General features: G+C 54.8%; 1 long non-coding RNA gene across 1 annotated transcript in view; it reads left to right on the forward strand.

Annotated features, from left to right (window-relative positions):
- Positions 1 to 4,053: 4,053 nt before the first annotated feature.
- Positions 4,054 to 24,927, forward strand: part of LOC115657298 — a 168,628-nt gene continuing 147,754 nt past the window's right edge. Inside the window, exon 1 of the long non-coding RNA XR_004001951.1 lies at positions 4,054 to 4,125. This is a non-coding gene — a long non-coding RNA (uncharacterized LOC115657298). The remainder of the gene's footprint in view (positions 4,126 to 24,927) is intronic.

The raw sequence follows: 24,927 nt of genomic DNA on the forward strand, positions 1-24,927 counted from the left end.
GTGGGGGTTCTGAGAGCCATTGAACCAAACTGTAAACCCTGCCTATGATAGAAACCTCTTCAAGCCAGGGGGTGAGGCAGCTCTCCCCACCCCCAGGACCTCTAGTTCCAGCACCTATGGCCTTTCTGCCCCTTTGGCCTGCTTTCAAAGCCTGTTGTTCTTATCCCATCGCACTGGTGCAAGAGTGGTTCTGGCTCTGTCCCTCAGAAGCAGAAAACAGGTGGTGGGAAAGAACCAGAAATGCCTCTTGCCCCCCTGGGCTTGGCAACACATAGAGAATAGCCTATTCACTGCAGGCCAGACCCACCCAGGCCAGTGCAGGAGAAAAGGTGTTTTCCAATGGCTCCTGGCAACATGCACTGTGACTTGGCTAGTAGCTGGTCAGCAGGAGCAAACCTGAGGCCTTCAGCATTAAAAGCCCTGCACCCCCAGAGCTCTCTCCTTCCCGTGTCAGTCACAGAATCATAGAATATCAGGGTTGGAAGGGACCTCAAGAGGTCATCTAGTCCAACCCCCTGCTCAAAGCAGACCAATCCCCAACTAAATCATCCCAGTCAGGGCTTTGTCAAGCCTGACCTTAAAAACCTCTAAGGAAGGAGATTCCACCACCTCCCTAGATAACCCATTCCAGTGCTTCACCACTCTCTGAGTGAAAAAGTTTTTCCTAATATCCAGCCGAGACCTCCCCCACTGCAACTTGAGACCATTACTCCTTGTTCTGTCATCGGGTACCACTGAGAGCAGTCTAGATCCATTACTCCTTGTTCTGTCATTGGGTACCACAGAGAGCAGTCTAGATCCATCCTCTTTGGAACCCCCTTTCAGGTAGTTGAAAGCAGCTATCAGATCCCCCCTCATCCAACTCTTCTGCAGACTAAACAATCTCAATTCCCTCAGCCTCTCCTCATAGGTTATGTGCTCCAGCCCCCTAATCATTTCTGTTGCCCTCCGCTGGACTCTTTCCAATTTTTCCACATCCTTCTTGTGGTGTGGGACCCAAAACTGGACACAGTACTCCAGATGAGGCCTCACCAATGTCGAATAGAGGGGAATGATCACATCCCTCGATCTGCTGACAATGCCCCTACTTATACAGCTCAAAATGCCATTAGCCTTCTTGGCAACAAGGGCACACTGTTGACTCATATCCAGCTTCTCGTCCACTGTAACCTCTAGGTCCTTTTCTGCAGAACTGCTTCCTAGCCATTTGGTCCCTAGTCTGTAACAGTGCATGGGATTCTTCTGTCCTAAGTGCAGGACTCTGTACTTGTCCTTGTTGAACCTCATCAGCTTTCTTTTGGCCCAGTCCTCCAATTTGTCTAGGTCCCTCTGTATCCTATCCCTACCCTCCAACGTATCTACCACTCCTCCAAGTTTAGTGTCATCTGCAAACTTGCTGATAGTGCAGTCCACGTCATCCTCCAGATCATTAATGAAGATATTGAACAAAACCAATATCTGAACCAGGACCAACCCTTGGGGCACTGCGCTTGAAACCGGCTGCCAACTAGACATGGAGCTGTTGATCACTACCCATTGAGCCCGACTATCTGGCCAGCTTTCTATCCACCTTATAGTCCATTCATCCAGCCCAGATGTCTTTAACTTGCTGGCAAGAATACTGTGGGAGACCGTGTCAAAAGCTTTGCTAAAGTCAAGGAATAACATGTCTACTGCTTTCCCCTCATCCACAGAGCCAGTTATCTCCTCATAGAAGGCAATTAGGTTAGTCAGGCATGATGCCCTTGGTGAATCCATGCTGACTGTTCCTGATCACTTTCCTCTCCTCTAAGTGCTTCAGAATTGATTCTTTGAGGACCTGCACCATGATTTTTCCAGAGACTGAGGTGAGGCTGACTGGCCTGTAGTTCCCCGTATCATCCTTCTTCCCTTTTTTAAAAGATGGGCACTACATTAGCCTTTTTCAAGTCATTCGGGACCTCCCCCATTTGCCATGAGTTTTCAAAGATAATGGCCAATGGCTCCGCAATCACTTTCATCAACTCCTTTAGCACCCTCAGATGCAGCGCATCCGGCCCCATGGACTTACGCTCGTCCAGTTTTTCTATAAGCTGTAGAATCACTGCAGTGGTCACTAGAAGGAGACATGACCGCAGGCACCTGGCTAGTGAAGGCAGCCGAGCCCAAGTTCCCACTGGTGTGGATGGGAATTAGGGGTGCTGGAGGGAGCCCGACAGGTTTCATTGTTCCTGAATTTGCTCGCATAACATGTAACAGGGCAGCTCGTTCCCCAACGAGCCAAACAGCTACATCCTCAGTATAGTCCCTTCCTCAGAGTGGGGAAGGCCCCTGACTTCTCCCTCTTCAGTGGCTCTGTGGCTCCCTTTAGGACGAGTGAGGCCTGGGTTCTCCAGCTGCCTTCTCCCCATCCCCTCCATAGCATCTGCAGGGAGCAGGGTGAGCCCTATAGAAAGAGAGGATAGTGACAGAGAACTTGAGACGGACAGAAAGAAGGGAAAGGAGCTGTTCAGGAAAGGGAGCCAGCTGGGTTCAGCTTAGTGCTGGTTACCCAAGCAGGGCTGCCCAGGGATTCAGGAGCACACTTAGCACATGCCTTCCGGAGTGGAGGGAGGGGAAAGAATTTAGAACACGTGAGGGAGGCTAAAGGCGAAGGCCAGGCATGGCTGCAGGATCAGGCTGTCCTGACAGGATATGCACTAAGGAGTCCAGGACTGTGGGATCTGGAAGGGAGGACAGGGGTGTTGCTGAGGGTTTTTTAAATGTTATTTGTACTGTTTCGGATTCCTTGGTATCATCACAGAACACAGCCATGCTTGGAAAGGAAACAGCCCTAGGAAGGCAGAAATCACTTACCGCCAAGGAGGGAATCACATGGATACCATGACAGGAGTGCTCTGATTCTGCACCAATCCCTCTTCCTTATGGCACCGGGCCTGACCCTACTCCCCTGGGGCCCTACTTCCTGGGGGTCTGTCCCTAGAGTGAGCTCAGGGCAGTGTGAGGAAGGATGGTAGCACATGGCCCTGTACACAGTGCTCCTAGCCAGTCAGGGTTACAGAAATCTGATCCCCCTCCCTTCTGGCACCTAGTTACCCCCGTGGCTACTCTTTACAGAGCCCTTCAAGGCGAGAACCGTGTCACCCTCCTGTGTTGTCTTCTTGAAGGGCCTGATCCTGCAGCCACCACCAGGCAAAATCAATGGGACTCATCACAACAATAAGCACTATGGAAGGAAGTATCACAGGATCGGGTCCCTGTAATTTCACTGCGGTGCTGGCTGCATGTAGCATTTGGCACAGCACCAAAGCAATGTTAGAACCAGGGCAGGGGCGTCTGGAGAGAGAGCGGGCTGGAGGAGGGGACAGGGACAGACATCTGGGTCAAGCCCTGGTAAAGCAAACTTCCCCTGCAAGCTGGATCACTGCCTGCTGCGTCCCTGGGCAGGATAGTTGCCTACTGAGGGCCTGATCCGTGCTGCTGCTGCAGGGGCTTGTATGATCGGGCATTTGCCTTCGTCCCAAGCTAGGAAGCGCCTTATCTACCTCAGGGCTGGTCTGGGGCGCAGGGGACACAGCACTCATGTCTCCGCGGATCTCAAAGGGCGACACAAACACTACCTCCCCCCACCTCCGGGGCACAGGGGCTCCCTGGCTTCGCGCCTCCAAGTGTCCCCGCGCCCAGCGCCGGGGGAGGGAGCGGCCTGGCAGGCCCGGCGCTACAGCCAGCCCACAGCCCTCCCTTGCCGCGAGGCTGGCTCGGGGAAGCCCCGCCGGCCGGAGCAGCCTGGACTCCGCACTGCGCGCACAGGCAGCGCAGGACGCCACGCAGAGGCTGGCCAGGCAGGGTGCTGCGCTGCGCTGGGCTTCGGCGCTCCGACCATGCCGTTCTACCGGCGCACGGTGCTGCCCCGCAGTCTCTGCCCCAGGCGCGCCGCGCTGCAACTGGCCGAGCTGCGGGACGTCTGCAGCCTGGCCTCGCTCACCCTGCTCCGCCAGCTCGCCGACCTGTGCGGCCACTCGCTGGCGCTGCTCGGCGAGATCGAGGGGCACCTGCTGGCGCTGGGGCGCCGGGCCGGCCGGCTGCGCCACCGCATGAGCCGCCTGCAGGGGCTGCTGCACGGGGGCCCTCACCCCCGAGCGCAAGGTAAGAGACCGAGAGGCTCCTGCGCCTCCCCCGAGCCCTCCGACAGCCCCCCCCTGGCCACCGCCCCGGAGCCCCCCTCACCTTTCCTCCTCTCTCTCGGGAGCTGTTTCCCATTACAGCAACTTCCCCTCTCCTCTCCCAGTCCACCGCGTCCGCCGCTCCTCGGTTCTCCTTCGGCCGAGGAATGAGTCTCTCTTCCAGCTTCGCCGGGCAGAGCTGCCCCCAGCTCGTGTCCCAGCTCTGTCACTCTCTGCCCCTTGGCGTGCGGGGTCCTGCTGGGTCTACACAGCCGCTTCCAAGGGGCGATTCTCCGAAGGTTCTCCGGGCTGAGGTGTGGCTGCCCTGAGCGTAGGACTCGTGGGCATGGCTGAGCCTTGTGGTGCTTGGCACAGGGTAGGAGGTGATGCAGGGGTGTGCCTGGGTCCAAAAGGGTAAGGCTGCATGCAGCATGGCGGAGACACCTGTGGTCTCCTGGAGAGGGTGGGTTGTCATTTGTCCCCTAGACCTAGCACTCAGGGCCTTGGCACTTAGCCCTTTGTGAGGCTTCCTGGGCCGGGCCTGGCTTCACCCATAGTCTCTGTTGGCGCATGTTCTGGTGGCTTCGAGATTTTTTAATCTGCTTCAATTTGTAAAGGGATTAATGTAAAAACTGGAACTGTCTGGTGTGGCTAAAAGCAACTGCACAATCCAGTTCAGATCTCCAGGAAGGGGCTACTCATGATGTCACCTCCGAACTGGCTTTATGATTATTTCTGTATACTAACTAGATCCCTGCTGAGCTGCCATGGGCAGCTATCCTGTGGGGAATGGGCTCCTTGAAGTCTCTGTCTGATTCTCCTAAGAATTTACCTGGGACAACATGCTGCTGCTTCTGGGAGCCTCACAGAGCCATGGCACGCGCAGAGCGGGGCAAGCGCCCGATCCCGCTCCCTGCCTGGAGCTCGAGGGCCAGATTAAGAGGTCTGAAGGGCCAGATGTGGCCCCCATGCCATAGTTTCCCCACCCCTGCTGTTGTACCTGAGCACCTTCTGCATCAGTAGCAATAGCAAAGTCTCTAATGGGCTTAGTTGTGTCTCTCACCCTTCCCCTTTTTGTAGTGAAAGCTCTACTGCAGTCGGGGTGGGGGGCTTGTTTACGACGGGTGTTGATGGGTGTTTTTTGAGCAGAGGAAGTGGCAGTGCTGGAGGTAGCAAAACTCCCCATGATTTATGTGGGGGTAGGACTGGACCCTTAGCCCCTGGTTCAGCCCCACTGGGAAGGAAATCGCCTGAGGACTCAAGCGTAGCCCTAGTAAAATCTGAGTACAGTGACAGAGCATTGCCCAAGGCAGCCCTGGGGCATCCTAGCCTGTGCAATCAGGCAAAGCTGCTGGTGCTGGGAGCAGAGCAAGCACTGGGTACAGCCCAGTGTGTCTCTGTTAGTGTGTCGGTGGCCATGTAGATCCGCTGTGTGCTCTGTCACACTGGCACACGCCCAGAACACCCACTCACCCTCTTCTGGGAGATTGGCAGGACACCCGCCACTCATCCTCAGGAAGGGCAGGGCCTGCGAAGCCCCGTCTGCTCTTTCCCCACCTGCAGTGCAGCTGTGTTGGACCTTGCACAGGTACATGCTATGCTCAGACTATGTGCCTGCCTCTCACGCTAGCACCTGGCACCCATCTATCATGCTGGCAACACCATCTCAGTGAGTGACTGCTACACTTACACTGACGATTCCGATTCACGGCTTGGCTTATGCTTGCCAAATCCAGTCCCCAACCTGCCTTCACGTGATGTCAAGTGTCTCGCTACATGGAAGAGGGAGACACGTAGGCGATCTGGCACTATCCGGCACCTGTCCTGCCCCGTAACATACCGAGGACCCCGGGCACATCTCACCCGGTGCAGGAGCAAGGCCTAGTGGGGAGCGGGCTGAGGACAGCAGCCTGAATCCTGCCTTTCTTTGAGAGTTGTCCAAACACTGGGCATTTCCCAGGCTGCTGGTCAAATGAATGCAGTACAGGTTGCTCCTTAGATCAAAGCACTGGTGTGTATTGTAGCTCTGAGTGTTAATGCTCTGTCTGCACTGCTGGGCATCCATGCAGCCCTGTCCTGCCATGCACTGGGAGCAGCGTAAAGCCTGGGCTGGATTTTGTGGGGCAGGTTACTTCCCGGGTTGTCCCAAAGCCCTGGTGTGGGATATGGAGGTAAACTTCTCCCATAAACAAAACCCAATCTAAATCTCTCTCTTTAAAGGCTCCCTAAGGTGTGTCCATCTTTAGGTATTCAACCTTTAGCTAAGGCAGGCCTGCACAACATGTGGCCTGGGGACCACCCGCGTGGGCTCACTGTGTGGCCCGCGTGGGGTGAGTAGGCAAGCAGCGAGTGAGGGAGGGGGGCTGAGGAGGCGAGTGGGTGGGCAGTGGCAGGGGGTGAGTAGGCGGGGAGGGCAGGTAAGCCGGGGGGCTGAGTAGGTAAGTGGGGGGGGCTGAGGAGGCAAGCGAGCAGGCAGTGGTTGAGGGGCAGGTGAGCCGGTGGAGGGTGAGCAGGCAAGCAGATGGGCAGTGGCTGGGGGTGAGTAGGTGAGCGGGGGGGAGGAGGGGGCTAAGGAGGTGAGCAGGAGGGCAGGTGAGCTGGCGGCGGGGGAGGGGAGCTGAGGAGGTGAGTGGTGATTCAGTGGCTGACCTGTTCTACTGATCTGGTCCGGCTCTCATCCCCTCTCCAAGGGTTGCAGCTGTCTGGGGGTGTTTGCCTTCCACAGTCACACCTCATTCATTCAACAGGGCAATTGATTACAAAGTGGCAGGAAGATCTTATTCTACTTCTAGCAAAAAGACAGTTTTATTTTACTTTAATTATACTACCTTAGGGGCCCGCTATAAGATATTACCAAGGTTCAATACCGCTATTTCGGTGGGGCGGCACTAGGGAAGGAGGGTTTGTTTCCATGGGGGAGGGTTTTGGCAGCGCTGGGGTGGGGTTGTGTTTCAGGGGAGCTGGGTGGTGCTGGGTGGGTGGGTCCAGCGGTGATGGGTGGGAATCAGCGGGGCTGGGGGGTTTTCGGCCCTCAGCTGTTTTCTTTGAAGTAATATGGCCCTCGCCACTTTACGAGTTGTGCAGGCCTGAGCTAAGGGCTCTCTTCTACTAAGGAGGATGGATTTTTGCTGGAGTCTTGTGCTGCTTGTTAAAATGACAAGTTGCACCCTCTTTGTCCTTTGTGCCCCCATCTGATCACCTCTGCATTGGAGCTCTACTGGCAGGTTTGCTTTTGTAGTGCTTTTATTTTCACTTTCAAATGCTAAGTTTTGGCACAAATGTCTGCTTTGGGGCAGAAATGGGCAGTGTGTTTTGGAGGAGTTTAAATATGCTCATTTGAGATTTGCTTGTAAAGGTTTCTTTGAAAATACTTATTAAAATGGTGTCAAGCGCATTCCCTCTGCAGACTCTGCACTTTCATCAGGCCCTTTGGCAAAGGCTGTGCATCTTGTGTTTTCCGCATTCTCTTGCATGTGCTGTTTGTTGCTAAGTTGGAGCGCTCTGCATGGAGCCAGGGGAAGTAACTGCCAGGATCCTGCAGCTTGTTTCCTGTATCCAGAGAGCAAACCAAAGTTTTCAGAATTGGCCTTTGAGACACGTTTGTGTTGCAGACACTAGTGTGATAATTAAAAAAAGCTACTAGGGCAAGCAGAGACAAAGGCCAAAAATCCTTCATCTCGGGTACAAACTCTGAGGCAAAGCGTTGATAGATTAATAGATTTTAAGGCTAAGGGCCATTATGGTCATCTAATCTGATGTCCTGCATAGCACAGGTCAGAGAATTTCACTGAGTATTTCTTGCATCAGTACTGTGATATGCTGCATTTAATTCCAGCCAACCAGGTGATATTGACCCCAGCTGGCAAGGGTGAGCAGAGGATGCCCTGTGAGTTTTGCAGTCTAACTCAGCTTGGGCCAGAGGAGATTCAGACTGTGGTGCTGGAGCCTGTCAGCATCAACATAAAACAGCCACATCCAACCAAAATATTATTTTTAAAATTTCTTCCTGTAAAGGCAGGTGACCGGCTTGGAGCAGCCTCAGCGGTTGGGGGTGGGGATGCTGGGGGTGGAGGTTGCCAGTGTCGTACTGGAGAGCTGCCTGACAAGAGAGGGAAGGCGCCTGGGGATTATGCACCTGCTGCTGTGTCCCTGCCTGCAGGAGGACGAGGGAGATCATTGACTGGGCTCTCATTCACTGGGGCGAGGAGCAGGGAAGCAGGCAGGACTGGGGGAAACTGGAGAGAGAGGAGGAGGGCTGGCAGCTGTATGTGTGTGGCTCTGCCCCTGTTCTGGGGGTGAATATTCAGACGGTGGGTGGAGTCATGACCGGGCTGTCTCTGGATTGGCTCTGATCACCACACTTGGCTTTGCAGTCAGCATCAAGTCACCGCTGCTCCAAGTCAGAATCGCACAGCGTGTCAGTCGTGAGGCCAAGCCACTTGCAAGCATAGGCGCAATGTCACTTTCTGCATACATGGGTGCATGGTGGTGGATCCTCTCCTGCTGGTGGATGATCATTGTTGTAGCCATGACCAGTTTGGTTTATACCACCTGTGTCCCTCCAGGAGGTTGCGACCATTTCTCATGGATGGGGCTTGCTCCCATGACCCAGGCCTTTATCACCTGGTGACGGATTCGTGCAATGCTTAGAACTAAGAACAGCCATACTGGGTCAGACCAAAGGCCCATCTAGCCCAGTGTCCTATCTTCCGACAATGGCCAATGCCAGGTACCCCAGAGGGAATGAAAAGAACAAGTAATCATCAAGTGATCCATACCGTTGCCCATTCCCAGCTTCTGGCAAACAGAGGCTAGGGACACCATCTCTGCCCATCCTGGCTAATAGCCACTGATGGACCTATCCTCCATTAATGTATCTAGTTCTTTTTTGAACCCTGTTATAGTCTTGACCTTCACAACATCCTCTGGCAAGGAGTTCCACAGGTGGACTGTGCATTTTGTGAAAAAATAGTTCCTTTTGTTTGTTTTAAACCTGCTGCCTATTAATTGAATTTGGTGGCCTCTATTTCTTGTGTTATGAGTAGTAAATAACACTTCCTTATTTACTTTCCCCACACCAGTCTTTTTATAGACCTCTATCATATCCACCCTTAGTCATCTCTTTTCCAAGCTGAAAATTCCCAGTTTTATTAATCTCTCCTCATGCTTCTGGGTGTGGCTGCATTTGGGGTCAATCCAACAACCTTGAACTGGTGTGGAATGCAGCACCTTCATGCTATGCAGCACCTCTCAGGGCTGCATGTGTTACCAGTGCTCCGTGATCCTCACTGGGCTGCCTCCTGGCTTCTGGCTGGAGATTAAGTTGCTGGGTTTGATCTGTGAAGCCCTAGGTGTCCTGGGACTTGCCTAGCGGAGCTGCCTCCCTCCCCAAGCAGTGCTGTCAGCAGCAGAGGCCATTGAACTTGATCCCCTTGTAACAGGCAGGGTCTGCAGGCAGAGTACTCTCTGCCAGGGTCCCGTCCTTTGGAGTTCTCCGGCTCCCAGGGTCTGAAATAGCCTCAGTCTGTAGGTCAGTCTAGCTCACTGCCAAGCCCATCCGTTTGAGCAGGTGTTGGGGAAGGGGGCAGGGAAGGTGGCTTTCAGGGGAGAAGGCAGACTGTGCTGGGGGTGTTGCACTGTCTGAGTCACATAGCTGGGGAGGAGTGGGATGAGGGGGCAGGGAGGAGAATGCTGTTGCTTTACAGGGTTTATGCTCTAACTCAGGGATCTCAAACATGCGGCCTGCAGGCTGCATGCGGCCCATGGGGCTATTTCCTGTGGCCCGCTCCCCCCCAGCCTACCTCCAGCCAGGGATGGGCAAACTACAGCAGATTGCCCCTCTCATGCCCTGTGCCACCCCCTGAAGCAGCTGGCATCACGTTCCTGCGGCCGGGGCAGGGTGGGAGGTTGGAAAAAGCAGAGGGCTCCAGCCGTGTCTAGCCCTGTCTTCCAGGCACCGCTCACTCGCCACTCCCATTGGCCAGGAACGGGGAGCCACAGCCAATGGGAACTTTGGGGGAGGTACCTGGAGGCGCAGCAAGCTGCGTGTGGAGCCCTGCATCCCCTCTCCCCCAGGGGCCGCAGGGACATGGTTCCAGCTACTTCCCGGAGCGGAGCGGGGCCGCGGCTGGCAGCCTGCCCTGGCCCCGGTGTGTACCAGTGTGCACCACTGCCACCCCAGAGCCCAAAGCCCTCCCGCACCCCACCCACCACTCCCTGCCCCGAGCCCCCTTGCCCTGAGCACTCTGCTGCACCCCACACCCAACCCTGTGCCCTGAGCCCCCTGCTGCATCCCACACCCCTTCTGCACCCCAACCCCCTGCCCTGAGCCCCCTGCTGCATCCCACACCCCTTCTGCACCCTAATCTCCTGCCCTGAGTCCCTTGCCTGAACCCCAACCCCCTGCTGCACTCCAACCGCCTGCCCTGAGCTGCCTGCCTGAACCTCAACCCTCTGCTGCACCCCAACACCCTGTCCTGAGCCCCCTGCTGCATCCCACACCCCTCCTGCACCCCAACTCCCTGCCCTGAGCCCCCTGCTGCACTCCATACCCCAACCCCCTGCCCTGAGCCACCTGCTGCATCCCACACCTCTTCTGCACCCTGAGCCTCCTGCCTGCACCCCAACCCCCTGCTGCACCTCAACTCCCTGCCCTGAGCCCCCGCCACACCCCTCATGCACTCTCTGGGTGCAGGGAGGGGGTGGAGTTGGGGTGAGGACTTTAGGAAAGGGATTGGAATGGGGGCAGGGAAGGAGTGGGAAGAGGCAGGGCCTCATGGAAAGCGTAGAGTGGGGGCAGGGCTGGGGGCAGCGAGGGGGAGCGGTGTCAGTGATGCAGCCCTTGGGCCAATGAACTAGCCCTCATGTGGCCCTCGTGGACATTTGAGTTTGAGACCCCTGCTCTAACTCCTGCCTTGTTGTGGTTTTAGATGTGGTGTTGCAGTACCTAGGGCATCAGACAGGGTTCTTGGGGCAGAGTTTCTTTTGGAAACAACTTGTAATATAAAAGCCCTGTGTACGTCCTGTGTGTGACGTAATCAGAAAGTACAGTGGGGCCCAGGCAGCTGCTGCTCTTTAGGGTGGGGGTTAATATCCCTTGTCTGCAGAGTGAAGTGATTGCTTTCTTAAGGCTGACGATCAAGATTAAGAGTATAGATCTGAACTAGTCCAATCTCCTTGCTGTTGTTACTAACTCAGTCTGTTCAAACGGAAGGGGTCCGAGGGCTTGTCTACATCAGAAAGTTGCAGCGCTGGTGAGGGAGTTACAGCGCTGCAACTTAGGAGGTGTACACATCTGCAGGGCACCACCAGCGCTGCAACTCCCTGTTTGCAGCGCTGGCCGTACTCCCGTTTTGTCTCGGGTGTAGAGGATCCAGCGCTGGTGATCCAGCGCTGGTAATCAAGTATAGACACTTACCAGCGCTTTTCTTGACCTCCGTGGAATAAGCAGGTATCCCAGAATACCTGAGGAAGCCTCTGGTAATCAAGCTGGTCTCCTTCCCCGGCTTGCTCTCGCATTCCCCGAACCCCGAGCAAGCAGGTCTCCTTCCCTGAGGTTTGCTGGGTGGTTCTGGGAACGCGAGAGCAAACCGCGGCGAAGCTGGTCTCCTTTCCCGGTTTGCTCTCTCGTTCCCCGAACCCCCGAGCAAGCAGGTCTCCTTCCCTGCGGTTTGCAGGGTGGTTTCGGAGAACGCGAGAGCAAACCGCGGCGAAGCTGGTCTCCTTTCCCGGTTTGCTCTCTCGTTCCCCGAACCCCCGAGCAAGCAGGTCTCCTTCCCTGCGGTTTGCACGGTGGTTCGGGGAACGCGAGAGCAAACCGCGGCGAAGCTGGTCTCCTTTCCCGGTTTGCTCTCTCGTTCCCCGAACCCCCGAGCAAGCAGGTCTCCTTCCCTGCGGTTTGCAGGGTGGTTCGGGGAACGCGAGAGCAAACCACGGCGAAGCTGGTCTCCTTTCCCGGTTTGCTCTCTCGTTCCCCGAACCCCGAGCAAGCAGGTCTCCTTCCCTGAGGTTTGCTGGGTGGTTCGGGGAACGCGAGAGCAAACCGCAGCGAAGCTGGTCTCCTTTCCCGGTTTGCTCTCTCGTTCCCCGAACCCCCCTTGAAGCCGCCCAACAGCGCTGCAGTGTGGCCACATCTAACACCACTTGCGGCGCTGGTTGCTGTAAGTGTGGCCACTCTGCAGCGCTGGCCCTATACAGCTGTACTAATACAGCTGTAACAACCAGCGCTGCAAAATTTTAGATGTAGACATGGCCCAAGTCACTGTGCACATTCCCCAATCTCCATTCACAATTTCTAAATCCTCTGTCACTTTTACCACTGAGGCTGTTTGCTTGGTTTTCATACTTCACTCAGCCCGGAGAGGGAATCTGAGTGGTGAGTTTCTCTGGCTGTTCCTAGTCAATCTGGTGTAACTCCTTCCTACTCTCTGGAAGGATGCTGAAGTATCTGGGAATTTATGTCACTCGATGGGAGCGCTGAAATCCCAACCTCTCTTCCACTGTCTTTATTTCAGTAAAAACCCTAAATCATGGAAACATTTCTATTGATGTTAGTTTGGGCAGTTTGTTTTTCTAAAGCTCAAGCGTTTGGTATCTAGTTGCTGGATGCTTTCCAGAGAGGAGGAAGGCGGCCTGTAACTCTGCTAGCATCCCAGCAGTGCAGTAGGAACAAGCGAGAGTTCCAGCACGTCCAGAAATGCTTTACACAAGACGGTGTTGCTGTCTGCAAGTTGCCTGAATTAGTAATGAGTTCACGGGCCAAGGTGTTTGATTGCAATGCAAAACCTTCCATCTTCAAAGTGTGCCTCTTGCTTTTATATCCCAGTGTCCCATCTCGAGGAGGAAGCACTGGGTGGGAAGTGAGGGGTTCTCTTTTCAAAACAGAGTAGAAGGAACATTTGTTGCTTCCAAAAAACACAGGAAACAATCTCCCTAGGCCACGTTCTGATACACTTGAATAGCACCAGGGATTTCAATAGGACTATGCCAAGGCATGTACTGTGGACACTTAATCTATTTGATAAGTCATTTTCCTGGAACTCTCTTAGGAAGCAGGAGCCTTGCAGCTAAGGAACATGCCCTTCGGCTTTTGCTTCATTGTGCTAAAGAGCAGATTTTGCACCCCACTCTGCCCTACAGCCCCAACAGACAGGGGTTTTAGGAGAACTTTGTTCTCTGCACCGTGACCCACCGAAGGCTTTATGCACTGGGGACCGAAACAGCTGGCTTTTTATCTTTGCATATGATGCACCAATGTGCGCCTCTGCTCTGCCTGTGCACTATTCCCAAAAGGAGAAACATTTGGGGAATGAGTTTAGAAGCTCACTGTATGTGCCCTGTCCTGCATGGACTAGGGTCACCAGGGGAGCACTGGTGTGAGCTGCTGATTGACAGCTGTGGTGAATGAAGTCCTCCATGCACAGTGTAGCTACAGTAAGGCAGGCAGCCCTCTCAGCTTCCTGACCACACTCCCAGCACATGTACACTCCCACTCACTCAGGTCGGGAAAGAACCACCTCTAGGAGAGATGGGAGTTCATACATCTTGCCCTGCATACACTCAGTTCTGTGCTCAGTCAGGCATTTGCTCCACTTCTAGTTTCTGGGAGAATCTCCAGAGATCTCTAGTGGTCAGTTTTTGTCACATTCTCTGGTTTTTATCTGATCCCATATGGGAACAATCAGATATTTCTGTGGTGTTATACAGTGCGTGTTTCTGTCCAGATGCAGCAGAACTCTAACTGTAAAACAACAATCCCCAAGTACTTGTGAAAAAGCAGGTTGTTTATCAGCCATGCGGAGATTTCACAAGGGGGCTCTCTCTCTTTTCCATGTGATCAGTTTCATACTAAACTTTATCTTCTTCACTTCCCCTAAAGATACTTCTATCTCTTTCCTGTGAGGCCACTTGGCTCTCTGTGTCCTTCTCATAATTCGGATTCCCCATTAGCAGCCATATATGGCAGATCAGAGAGATTCCAGAGGTCATTTCCAGCGATCTGGGCAATTTCATGTTCTTAGCCATGGGATCCAGTCCTCTTGTTACCCTGGTCCAGAATGAAAGTGCATGTGTGTGTTTCTGAAACTGCACTTAAGATTTCATTTGTGTGCCTCATTGTCACTCTATCATGACTGTTCAACACAGAATGGGAGAGCAAGGTTCTACTGCAGAGCTTGAATTCAGCCCATTAGTTAAGAGACCGAAATGACAGAATAGATACATGGGTGCAGGAGGAAAGAATTGTGCGGCTGATGGCCAAGCATTTAATCAGAACCAAAGACTCTGAAAAGGCAGGTACTGGTTCCACTATAGGATAGAAGAGACTGATTTTGTTTTTACTGTCACTGTTACTGTTTACTGTTGCTTAGTAATGAGACTTTGCACTGCTTACCCAGTGATCTCAAAGCACCTTTCAGACATTTGTCATCTCAGCCGCCCTGTCAATCTACCCACTTTACAGGTGGAGAAGCGAAGGCTCGGATAAGCTAAAAGTCTTGCCCAGGGTCATGCTAGTTGACAGCAGAGCTGGGAACAGAACCCAGGAGTCCTGGCTTCCGGTGCTATGCTCTTGAGCCCTAGACAAAGCCTGCTAGATGTGGGACTAGAACTCAGGACTTCTGACTCAGTCTCCAACCAGTAGCCTGCAGCGCCTAGTTTGTCTGATGGAGGCTGCTGTAATGGTAATGAGTGCTGTGCACTGGCTGAATTGAAAAGCTGCAGTCTGACTGACAGCCCTTCAGCCTGAACTCACCCTTTCAGAAAAGCACGGTGCCTTTAAGCTCTCGTGCTTTTACTGCGGGTTCCTGCTTGGCTGAGGTTCTGGTCTGCAGGCTGAGATGTGGGTCCCTTGGCATTGGCTGTGTAACATGAATCCCAGCAGCAGAGCAAGGCACCTGTTTGTCCCTCTCTCCCCATGCCCATTGGAGTGACTGGGCACACAGATTGTCACAGACAAGCACTTTAAACCCAAAGGCAGCCAGTCCCTAGGAGCCGTGGAGGAGCAGACCCAAGTCTGTGCTCGCAGAGATGAGCTGCTTACTGGTTTTGTAGAAAATATGTGATGTGTTGGCTTCCTTCTGACCTCCCAGCCTGGGCCTTGAAGCAAACTTTAAACAAGCAGAGCAAGAATGAGGGGTCAGCTCCAATGCCCAAAAATGGCTGGAATATCCTCTAGCAGCCATGCGAGCAGGGCCGGTGCAAGGATATTTTGCGCGCTAGGCGAAACTTCCACCTTGCGCCCTCTGCCCCCACTCCTCCCTCCAGAGCATTGCTTATTATAAACTTTCAAAAATGAATACTGCATAATGTGGCATTGTTCATTAGAATTAATACATATTCAGCTTGAAAATTTATTAATTTCATTATTTCGCCTATATATTTAATGAAAATAATTGAATAACCTGACAGGGTGTGGGGCTGGCTGGCTCTGGGCAGGGCAGGGGATGCAAAGCTGGTTGGAGATGGGGTGTGGGGCTGGCTGGAGACAGGGGGTGCGGGACTGGCTGCGTGCAGGGCAGGGGGTGTGGGGCTGGCTGCAAGCAGGGCAGGGGCTGCAGCAGGGGCTGGATGGAGACAGGTGGTCTGGGGCTGGCTATGGACAGGGCAAGGAGTGCAGCAGGGACTGGCTGCATGCAGGGCAGGGAGTGAGGGGCTGGCTGTGGGCAGGGCAGGGGGTGTGGGGTGGCTGGAGACAGGAGGTGTGGGGCTGGCTGTGGGCAGGGCAGGGGATGTGGGGTGGCTGGAGACAGAAGGTGTGGGGCTGGCTATGGGCAGGGCAGGGAGTGTGGGGCTGGCTGCGGGCAGGGGGTGAGGGGCTGGCTAGAGACAGGGCAGGGGGTGTGAGGCTGGCTGTGGGTAGGGCAGGGGGTGCAGCAGGGGTGGCTGCGGGTAGGGCAGGGGGTGAGGGGCTGGCTGGAGGCAGGGGAAGGGATGTGGGGCTGACTGGAGGCAGGGCAGGGGATGAGGGGTTGGCTGCAGTCAGGACAGGGGGTTCAGCTGCCATGGATGGAGCTTGAGCACAAAGAGCAGCTGCAGAAGGAAGAGCTGTTGGACAGAAGCTTCTGTGAGGAACCGGCTCTGTCCCATGAAGAGGTACCACTGCGGGATCTGCATTTTAAATAGCAGTGGGGACGCCCCTGCAGCCCCTTGCCCTCTGAGCCTCCTGGGCACTGGCTTTCTGCGGCTCACTCCCTAGGGGCTCACCCCGCTCTGCTCCTCTTGCCCCCAGTCCCTCATTAGGCCTGGGTGCACGGAAAGCATGCAGCATATCTTTGTACTGTGTTAATGACTCTTGAACTGGTGGGGGCTATGTTTAATTGCTGCCACTATCTCTTTCTTTGCTGGGCAATTAGATGACAATTAACTTGGAATAGCCCAGAGGGGTCAGAGTAGAGAAGGATGAAAGAGAGATCTTTAGGTTTCAGTTCTGTGCAAAGCTGGTTAACTTTTCTTTTCAGCTGCCTAGAAACAAACCTAGTAGAGAAAAGAGTTTTTTCCCCACATCCCCTCCCCCAAAAAATCGGTTATGATTTTAATGGATCCAGAAGCAAAATAATTCTGTAATCAAAAAGACAAGTTTCCTGCTTTCCCTTCCACAAAGATCTATTTCCAGCCCAGGTAACTTATTATTTATTATCTGTAGTAACTATGTTCTCACGTTTGAGTGATACACTGTAGTGGTGTCGGAGTTCTTTGGAAATCCCTCAGCTCTTTTGCGGTGTTGGGAATGAATGCTAGACCCTCAGTTAATTACTTTTACCTTACTTCATGTGCCCATCTTTTGGTCATTAATTTTTGAAGTTAAATTAGATTTTCAAAACCCAGCTTTAAAATGATGTTCATGCCGACAATTGCAATTTAATTGTCCAAACGGGGAAATCGATGCCTTGAAATTATGGGATCTAATTTTAAAATTGTATTAAAAATGTGGCATTATAAAGGGGAAATATTTTAAAAGGTTTTACCAGCATCCCCATTACTGTTACCCAGGATTCTGCTTCAAGCAGTAACACAGGAGGGAGAGGGCAATGGACAGATTAGTGTTCAGTGGTACTTCAAACAAAAAGACATTTACTCTTAAATTATCTCGTTGATGCCTGATTGACGATCTAATAGCATGTATCAAGTACATCAAAACTTCTCTGAATAAGCTTGTTAGCATTTCTAAGGGGGACACTGAACATTCCTCAACCCTCCCCTCACCCCCCACTCTGCCCTGATTGGGTAGGTAGGCAGCTCCGGTGGAGCTGAGAGGTCCACTGGAGCCGCGCGAGCAGCCGACTGTCCGCAGGCACGACTGGGGCAGCTCCACAGGAGCTGCCTGCTGCCCCTTCCGAACACCCTGGGCTGCGGGCTGCCGCAGCGGCGCCCTGACCCAGGGGAACCCCTAGACTGCGGGCTGCCGCAGCGGCGCCCTGACCCAGGGGAACCCCTGGACTTCGGGCTGCCGCGGCGGCGCCCTGACCCAGGGGCCCCCCTGGACTGCCGGCTGCAGCGGAGGTGCCCTGACCCAGGGGACCCCCTGGACTGCGGGCTGCCGCGGCGGCGTCCTGACCCAGGGAACCCCCTGGGCTGCAGCGGAGGCGCCCTGACCCAGGGGACACCCTGGACTGCCGGCTGCCGCGGCGGCGCCCTGACCCAGGGGACACCCTGGACTACCGGCTGCAGCGGAGGCGCCCTGACCCAGGGGACACCCTGGACTGCCAGCTGCAGCGGAGGCACCCTGACCCAGGGGACCCCCTGGACTGCGGGCTCATAGACTCATAGACTCGCAGGCAGCTCAGACTCCCTCTCTGTCCCAGCAGCAGCGGCTGCTCAACCATTTAAAAAAAATTGAGGGCGCTTTTTGGCGCCCTCAAATCTCGGCGCCCTAGGCAACTGCCTAGTTCGCCTAAATGGTGGCACCGGCCCTGCATGCGAGACAGCCTCCCCTTGCCCTCTGGGGTGTGTGCCCCCAGGCCAGGGATAGTCAGGATGGGTTACCATTGGTGCTCCTGGCTGGAACCCAGGTGGCTGGTAAATGCGTGTCCGTGGAGGTTCTTCCCCAGAAACACTGTCATTGGCTTTTCTTTAAAAAAAAGAAATGGAGTGAGTGTAGTGAATGAATGACATTGGAATAACTAACAACAGAGCCAAATACACCCCAACGCAAACACTGTGCCAACTTACCCATACACTATCATCTCACCGCACAGCTCCCCTGTTGATCTGCTCCTGCCCAACCGAGCTCTGCCGATGTCCCTCAGTCCCGGTTTGAAGCCTCCCTGCGATTCCAGACACGCCCTCCACCCCCAACTCTGCCTGTGCTGCTCGCTTCCCCCTGCTGTTACAGTCCTGCCCCCCAGCTCTGCTTGTGCTCCTCACTTCTCCAGTCCTGCCCCCCAGCTCTGCCTGTGCTCCTCAATTCCCCTGCTATTCCAGTCCTGCCCCCGCTCCTCACTTCCCCCTGCTATTCCATTCCTGCCCCCCAGCTCTGCCTGTGCTCTTCACTTCCTCCTGCCACTCCAGTCCTGCCCCCAGCTCTGCCTGTGCCACTCACTTCCTCCTGCTACTCCAGCCCTGCCCCCCCAGCTCTGCCTGTGCTCCTCACTTCCCTTTGCTATTCCAGTCCTGCCCCCCAGCTCCGCCTGTGCTCCTCACTTCCCCCTGCTACTCCAGTCCTGCCTCCCCAACTCTACCTGTGCCACTTACTTCTCTCTGCTATTCCAGTCCTGCCCCCCAGCTCTGCCTGTGCTCCTCACTTCCCCCTCCTACTCCAGTCCTGCTCCCCAGCTCCGCCTGTGCTCCTCACTTCCCCCTGCTACTCCAGTCCTGCCTCCCCAACTCTACCTGTGCCACTTACTTCTCTCTGCTATTCCAGTCCTGCCCCCCAGCTCTGCCTTTGCTCCTCACTTCCCTCTGCTATTCCAGTCCTGCTCCCTAGCTCTGCCTGTGCTCCTCACTTCCCCCTCCTACTCCAGTCCTGCTCCCCAGCTCTGCCTGTGCTCCTCACTTCTCCCTGCTACTCCAGTCCTGCCCCCCAGCTCTGCCTGTGCTCCTTCCTTCCCACCACCCCTCTGTGGGAAGAATGTTCCTGGGCCCCGGCCTCTCAAGGTTAATTTTCCCTGCCCCTCCATTATGGGAAAGCCAAAGCTCATTCTCTGGTGCTGTGAGGGAGAGGCCAGTGGGTGGGTGGCTGGGTGGGTGGGCCCTGAAAGCAGCTGTCCAGCCCAGTCCCATGTGCAGATGAGTCAGTGCACTGCAAGCTCAGCATGCTCAGAGAAGAGCAAAGGAACCGTGAGCGGAGCACTGGCGCTGACCCCAGCCAAGTCTGCCCTGCTGCTGCTGTTACTGATTGTCTGTGGGCCAGGACCCTGCCTGCTTTCGGATGCCCCTCCCTTCTTGTCCTTTCACACGGAGCAGTGAAGGGCAATCTCAGGTGCCCTTCTGCACACACAAGTTCAAGGAAGCCCACTTGCAGGTGCAGTCTAGACATACCTTAGAGGCACGCTATCAGGGTAAAGATCAGATGAGGATATCAAACAAGTTCCTACATACAGTGTTGCAGATAACACCTCCTAGAGAATTATCCCTGACAGGCAGTTAAACAGCTGCTCTGCTTGTATTGAACTCTATTTATTCTGGTTTTTAAATGATTCAAACCTGTAATCCAAGCAAGCATACAAAGCAGGGAAATTGAAAAAGAGCAGATGTGAGACCTGGCAAGTGTTAGTTGTTCAAAACTACTAGACTGAAACATATTGGACATGCCTGCACTTTGGGGAAGGTCTGTGCTAAGTGGGTTTGCTGGGGAATCCCTGGGGAGTGGTTAATGCAAATTACACAACCCCAATTATGCAAAACCCCAGCCTTTTGAAGCTATGCCCTGAGGAGAGGGCCACTGACTGGTGATTACCTGCGCCAAGAGCATAGAGATCAAAGAGCCAAACTGGATAAAGAACCAGCTATATTGTCCAGGTCAGATTGTTCCTGACCTATAAGCTGACATGAACTTGTAACCAAGGGGGCAAATCCTTTCGAAAGACCGACACATACCAGAGCCCTGTGGTGGCGTTGGGGGTGAAAATAGGAAAAACTATTTCACTAGGTGGGTGGTGATGCACTGGAGTGGATTACCCAAGGGGGTGGTGGAATCTCCATCCTTAGAGGTTTTTAAGGCTCGGTTTGACAAAGCCCTGGCTGGGATGATTTTAGTTGGAAATTGGTCCTGCTTTGAGCAGGGGGTTGGACTAGATGACCCCCTGAGGTCCCTTCCAACCCTGATATTCTATGATTCTATGAAACCGCTGGTAAGCTTTTAGCATGCACGGAGGTTCTCTTCTTGTTTTTAAATGTTGTCTCAATAATGCTTTTGCCCTAAGAATGAAGACAGTGTGCTCTGTGAAGGCTGGTTGGTAGCTGGTGTGCACTGTGGTAGCCCATGGGCCCGGAAAAAGAACCACAGGGCTTGGACCCTCCAACCTGCTGGCAAGTCACAGTGATGCGCAGAGGTGCTGCAAGTCTAAAGGGAGCAAGACCTGGGAAGCCTCAAGCAGGTGCCCTCAAAGGAGACCAGGGGGCGAGGGGTCAATGGTGCAGTGAATCCTGAAACTGTGACAAGCTCCTCCTTATTACAGATCCTAATCCATCTACCTTATCTTCAGTGCTTTAGATGGCCCCGTCAACCTCACAGCCACACACACCTGTGCTTCAGGGCAGGGCTGTTATGGGGATGGGGAGATGGAGGCCCAGAAAGACTCAGGCCTAGATCCCCAAAGTATTTAGGGACCTAACTCCCAGTGAAATCAATAGAAGTTCAGTGCCCCTGTACCTTCCAGGGTCTGGTCCTGGGACCTGTTGAGGAGCCAGGAATTGTCATAGGCTAGTGCTCTAACCACAAGGCACCTGTTAGCAGGTGACCTACTGCTAGTCGGTGCGGAGGGACATGTGCAGGCCTCATGTGTGTAGAAGGGCAGGGCACGCAGGCAGTGGGGAGCATTGACCTTTCACCGTTAAGGCGGTTTGCTGCCTTTTTGCATTCTGAGGGAAGGGAGAAAATAGTCCAGTCAGCGCACTTGGTATTCTGGCCAGTTTCACTTCAGGGAGCCCAGCCCAGGTGTGCAATGGGAGAGTTGTGGAGGAAGGTCTGGTTAGTAAAATTTCCATTGCAGTTACATCCCCTTGCCCCCATGGAAACAGGGTTTGTTCTGAGGTTCTGCAAAAGCATCTTCTGCCAGAACTTTGGGCCACTCACCTCTTCAACAACCTTCCCACGGGTCCCAATCGACTCCCTCTGGATCGACATGGGCGGATGTCCTTTGTTCCACCTCTGGGGCACTGTCTCCCCTCTCCACTCTATGCTGGGATCCCAGAGGGGTAAGGAGGGGGGCAATCAGAGCCAATTCACAGCAGCAAGTGAAGTGATTAGTCAGTTCCATGGTTTAGTCCCTGCCCCTGCCTGTCCCTGCAGAGCTGAAAGATAGCTGCTGCCTCCTGATGATGGTGTGAGTTCTTCACGCAGCAGAGAGATCCCTGGGTGGACGCAGTGCTGGGAAGCTCCCGGTGGGCCTTGCATGCTTGGCAGGTACAGGAAAGATTTGTGGCACCGGCCCTACCAGTACTGGTTTCCCTGATAGCGGCTGGGGAGCAAGTCCAACGGAGAAGGCCAGGAGTGTTGTGTGGCCTGGCTTTCTGATATCGGTAACATGGGGTGAAGTATCAGAGGAGTAGCTGTGTTAGTCTGTATCCACAAAAACAATGAGGAGTCTGGTGGCGGCTTAAAGACTAGAAGTGGGGTTTTTTGCTCACAAAAGCTTATACCCAAATAAATCTGTTAGTCTTTAAGGTGCCACCAGACTCCTTGATGTTTTGTGGGTGAAGTGTAGATTCTTCCCTGCCCCCCTGCCGCCGCCTTCTGTGCCACACAGAGTGCTTGGCTTGCTTGCCCTCTGAGGGAAGGGACTGCTGACAGGGTAGTATGCCCAGGGGCCAGGAACATTTGCCGGGTTATGCTCACGGAGCCGGTATGGGCCAGCAGTACCCGTGGCCTGGGGTGTTTAGCTCTCCGGTAGCTGTGGTGCCATGAGTGCCATGGCTCCAGCCAGCAGCAGGGATAGCACTGGAGGAGGGTACCCTGTCTCACCTGTCGGGTTGGGGGAGCCTCACTCTGACCTCGCCATCAGCACCATGGCTCACCCCAGGAGGGAGAATCAGTTCTGCTTGGACAAGGGTCCCTGGCCTTCTCACCAGCCTCTCAGCGCCCAGCCCCAGAGCTGCCAGAGGGAGGGAGCCTGGCCTCAGGACAAACACCAGAGGAGCATCCAGACTGGTCTCTCCCTAGCTCAGTTCCCCCATGTACCCTGGAGCTCCAGGGCCAGGTAGCATCTACGACACAGGCGCCGGCATGGGAAGGGCAGTGAGTACACACAGCAGGCTCATAACCCCAGACAGCACAGATGGGGTGTCTGCTTCAGGTGCTGCTGAGGAGAAGGCTCTTGCACCACCTGCACCAGGGGAGGGGCAGAGCGGAGGCCAGTGCTAGGTGTGCTGAGGGCAGCGAGGCAGGGGACAGTTTTGAATTGGACCCTGAGATGAATGGGGGCAAGTGGAGCAGCAGGGCTGGTGGCTGCATATAAGGCTGTGATTGTTACTGTTTGTGATGAAGTGGGACTGTTCTTAATGTTTCCTCTGAATACTGTGTGGGTGCCTCAGTTTCTGGCCTACCCTCTGTCACCTAGCAACTAATGGCCAGGCCCTTCTCCCCTGCAAGGGGATGCTAAAAGTGTGGGAGAACAAAGAGATCAGGTGACCTCCTGGCCCGGGAAAGAGACAAAGGCCAGAAAGGAGGGGCTGGAGGGGGTTTCAGTTTGGAGCTGGCTGGGAACAGGAAGTGAGTGCAGATGGAGTTGTCTGGCTTGCTGGGCCCCAGAATGAACCCGGCTGAGGGGTCCGGTTCTCTGTACCTACAGACTCTGTTTTAGATCGTGTTCCTGTCATCTAATAAACCTCTGTTTTACTGGCTGGCTGAGAGTCACATCTGACTGCGAAGTGGGAGTGTAGGACCCTGTGGCTTCCCCAGGACCCCACCTGGGTGGACTCACTGTGGGAAGTGCACGGAGGGGCAGAGGATGCTGATTGATCCAAGGAGAAACTCAGGAGGTGAAGCCGTGTCAGCTTCTTGACCTGAAGACAGTCTGCTCCAGGGGAGAGGAGGCTCCCCAAAGTCCTGACTGGCTTAGTGGGGAGCAGTTCAAAAGCATCGCCCGGGGACTCCATAACACTGTTAACCCAGTATACTGCTGCAGGGCCAGGGGCACCGTCCAGGCCCAGATCCCGTTGTGCTGGGTGTGTGCCATGGTGGCTGTGTGTGGGGCCAAGGCAGGCTGCAGAGAAGGGGTGATGAACTGGGAATGTTCTTAATGTTTTCTCTGAATACTGTGTTGGTGCCTCAGTGTCCCCTAGGCAGTTCTTAAGTATCTGGCAGAGCAAAGGGCCAGTGCACCTAAATGGCTGGCGCTCTGTCTCCTAGCAACTGATGGCCTGGTCCCTTCTCTGCAAAGGTGCCAACTGAAGGTGTTGGAGACAAAGAGGTCAGGTAACCTCCTGGCCCGGGAAAGGGGCTGAGCAGAGGAGGAGGGGCTGGAGAGGGTTGTTGGTCTGGAGCTTCCTGGGGACGAGGAGTGAAGTGCAGATGTGGGGTCTGGCTCACTGACCCCCAGAATGGACCCGGCCGAGGGGTCCGGTTCGCTGTACCTACAAGCTCTGTTTTAGACCCTGTTCCTGTCATCGAATAAACCTCTGTTTTACTGGCTGGCTGAGAGTCACATCTGACTGTGAAGTGGGGGTGCAGGATCCTGTGGCTTTCCCAGGACCCCGCTGGGTGGACTCACTGTGGAAAGCGCATGGAGGGGCAGAGGATGCTGAATGCTCCAAGGAGAGACCCAGGAGGTGAAGCCATGTGAGTTTCTTGCCCTGAACAAGTCTGCTCCAAGGGAGAGGAGGCTCCCCAAAGTCCTGCCTGGCTTGGTGGGGAGCAGTTCCAGAGCATCGCCTGGGGACTCTGTAACAGGGGTTCAATGGGAGAAGTTGTGGCTGAGGCCCTGGGGGTCACAGGTGAATTGTGGGGGACAGGGCTGGCCTGGCTCGCATGCAGAGGAGCTAGCAGGTGCCTGGCTCCCAACTTGCTGCCCAGGTCCCTAGAGCAGAGCAGGAGGGAGAGGCCAGCTAAGTGCAGTGGCCCACTGGCCTTGAGAGGGAGCCGAGCCTGTGTTCTCCCAGGACTGGAGCTAAGAGTCCGGGAGTGGGAGCAGATGTGGGCCCCTCAGGGCTGGGCATGGCCGGAGGCTGCAGCTGGGGGGGGGGGGAATTCCCCTGGCAGCCTCACGTGCCTCGTGGTTGCGGGATCCAGTGAGGAGGAAGGAAGAAATGCCGCTTGAATGAGCTGCAGCTCCTGGGAGGCGTCCCTGGCTGCTCACGGGGAGGGGGTTTCCCAGCTCCTGTCACTGGGGGCTGAGCTGACACCCCCGCCAGTGCCAGGCAAATGAGGGGGTGGGGTCACTGGACCCACAAAGACCTTTGGGAGGTGGCACAAGAGGGCAAGGCTAGGCAGAAGGGGGTTAAACTGCTGGATGAAATGCAGGCTGCCAGCATGGCGAGCGTTCAGCAACGAGGTCTGTGGAGCAGCGTCCCCGGGGGGTGAGCTGGGAACCCCATTGCTTGGGGCTGTGCAGAGCCCTGGGCATGACCCCAAGGAAGCAACTCTGTCCTGCTTAGTCCTTCCTGTCTGGGATGCTCAGTGAGGCTGTTCCAG

The sequence above is a fragment of the Gopherus evgoodei genome, chromosome 9 (genome assembly GCF_007399415.2).
Source record: "Gopherus evgoodei ecotype Sinaloan lineage chromosome 9, rGopEvg1_v1.p, whole genome shotgun sequence".
Taxonomy (NCBI): Eukaryota; Metazoa; Chordata; order Testudines; family Testudinidae; genus Gopherus; species Gopherus evgoodei.